Genomic DNA, 3,050 nt, shown 5'->3' on the forward strand with positions numbered 1-3,050 from the left:
CAAGTTTTGTGTACTTTCGTTCATGGGGGGCCTTACAATAAAACAATTTATGTGTACATTTAGTGACGTACACCAACAAGGATTCCCGGGACACTGAAAGACCGGGGTACACAAAACTTGGTGGGCATGTACCCCCACATGGATAGCATGGAACTGTCATTTTTCGTTTTGATCTGTAGCCCCCCCGCTGGACTGGACCCCCCGAAAGGAGGGTAGGCCAGACACAGTTCTCTGTGAATATCTTGAGAACTGTAGGGCCTAGGATGACCATTTTTTCCGTATATTTGCCTCCAGGGGTCATGTTAACCCAGTTCATGTGCACACATGTGCACAAACAGATACACACACATACACACATTCACAGTAATCATACGTATGACCAGGGCCGGCCCGAGGCATAAGCGAACTAAGCGGCTGCTTGGGGCCTCCTGGCCACCAGGGGGCCCCCAATCGAGTTTTTTTTTTTTTTTTTACATAATAAATAACGTAAACAAGTGACATCAATGAATGAATAAATGAAACAATTATCATTCAAATCAAGAAAATTATGATTTCATGATCAATATGCCTGCCTACTGCTACTGTGTCTGCCAGCCTTTGAGTCACGCGCATAAAGTAGACACCTCGGGTGCATATACAATTCGTGCAGACACTGCATCAAGTTCAACAATCGGAAGAGACGGTAATGTTAAGACACATAAAGTCACAAAAAAGGACGTATCTCTCTGGTGCCGAAAACAGAACGAAGAAAATGACAGAGGAGGAGAAAAACGAGCAAGATACAGGTATGTTTTGCATGATTATTTACAGTATGTTTTGTGCTTGAGGTAGCTAGCTAGCTGTCATGATCTAATATAAGCCATCACCAGAGCTAAATCTCCGCCATCAACAGAGAAATGTCTCCCATTAATAAATATTTATCTAGATGTATTTCAGATGTCAAGGATATTGGGATAGTTTTGGATGTTCAATCAAGCATGTACCCTTGCTCTAGGTGGGCTTATTATGTCGTAAATTAAAGTTAGCTAGCTGACTGAAGTGGACATTAGCACTACAGTAGCTACATGAAAACGTAGCTGAAGGCAAATTTACCACAGAGGGATTGTTTCTGATTTCGTACCTGAAAGTGTTGATAGTTTATTACTGCTCTATAATATGTGACATAGTGGTAAGTCTGATAGCAACAACAGACTAAGCCCAGGGTCCCAGTCCCAACCCAACCCACTGACTAGCGCGACTCTGGGCATCGGTAACGTTCCAGCTTCATAGGCAAAGATGGAACAGTACGTCCGCTCTGCTCTAAGATCTTTGGAGAGAGATGGTAGTGTTTGAGAAAATATACCATGTTGGGTGGGGAGACTTCTGTGATGAAAATAAATTTACATTTGATTAAGATAGTGGCAAGTGATGTAGCGGTGCTACCCTAATATTTAGGCTGCAGTAGATCACCATGTTAAGCGTTCACCATACTGCAATTAAGTATACTCTTTTGATTATGCCTCATTTGCCAATAGAATATGAATTGTTACATGTGGAATTGCTTGTTATTTGAGTGTAAGTAATGATAGCAAAATAAACTCATTCTGCTCGATCAACTATGCACTTATGCAATATTTATTTTTTTCAGAGACACTGTTGTGTCCTTTGGAGCACATCTCTACCTCTACCTAACTCTACCTACCAGAAGGTGAGGTTTTCTTGATGGCAAATGGTTACATAGCCTGTTAATATGACACGACACATTTAACATCGTTTTTTTTATTATTTATTTATGTATTTATTTAATCATTGCAGGTTCGTCCACTGCAGAGTTGCAGATGCCTAAAAACCAGGAACAAAGTAGGAATAATTATCTATTTTTTGGGACATTTTATTTTTGATTATTAATGTTTGTCTATTTTGTTTTTATTTTGTAGTTGAAAATTGCTCATTTAATGCACATTTGCGGATTTGTTCAGCAAATCTGTTGAAAAACAAGTCATTAAACTGATGTACTTGTTTACAACAAATACAAATGCTGTTGTATTTTGTTATTTGTCAATTCAACTTCAGTAAACCACCCTTAGTGCTTCACTTTGAATATGAATGTTTCAAATAAATCTGTGATTTTAGTACCCTCTAAGATTAAAAGGTGACAGGGTTGGTGTAAATAACAACTATATTAATACATTGGTTTACCAAGCACATGGGGCCAGAAGTCTAGATTGGAGCCCCAAAACATTTTTGGCATGTGAGCAAGGATGGATTACTGAATGAGCCTACCGAGCCCAAGAGGTCAAGGGACCCTGAACCCCAAGTAGTTGTGTGAATTCACTACCAATAAGTCAAAAAGCAAAAGGCTATGAATCTGAACAAATTTAGGTACTGCCCTTCTCCAGCTGACCATCCCCCCACACACACACACACACACACACCCGTTTGTACCCGTATGCATCTGTGTCCAGGGGGACAGTAGTTCATAATCAGTCGCTGTATTAATACATAACCTCACTGTATTAATTTATAATATGACATTATAGTGTGAAGTTGTCAATTATCGCCAAGCACAGGTGACTGCGTTGTGGGAGGGGGCCCCCAAATCAAATTCTGCTTAGGGCCCCCAAAAGGCTTGGGCACTGCGTATGACACATACTCACACAGTAGACATATGTACGCTTCCATGCACAGGCACATACGCAGGCACGCACACACACACACACACACCCACACACCCACACACATAACATAAACATAACACAAACAATCAAGAATTTCTCAGAATTATGAACAGGCAAGATGGAGGTGGGGTTGTATAAAATTAATTTTACATGTGAAATCTATGAACTAATCATGTTTTGGGACTTGTTGTCTAGCAGATACCAGTGAGAATTGAGTGTGGATAATGCAATTTAGTGAGACAGTTAGAATCATATAGGCCTTTCAGCGTGATTTCTTTTTGTGGAAAAAATGTGCTGGACTGGGCGGCGGTCATATTTTGTACCGCTCTGCGGTACATCTAGTTTTCCATTATTCAGTAATGACTTGACCAAAACAAAATTCAAATGAATGTA

The sequence above is a fragment of the Alosa pseudoharengus genome, unplaced genomic scaffold, assembly GCF_046254945.1.
Source record: "Alosa pseudoharengus isolate Yale_2024_CS ecotype anadromous, Long Island Sound unplaced genomic scaffold, YU_APseudo_1.1 YU_APseudo_1.1_scf_1, whole genome shotgun sequence".
Lineage (NCBI taxonomy): Eukaryota > Metazoa > Chordata > Actinopteri > Clupeiformes > Clupeidae > Alosa > Alosa pseudoharengus.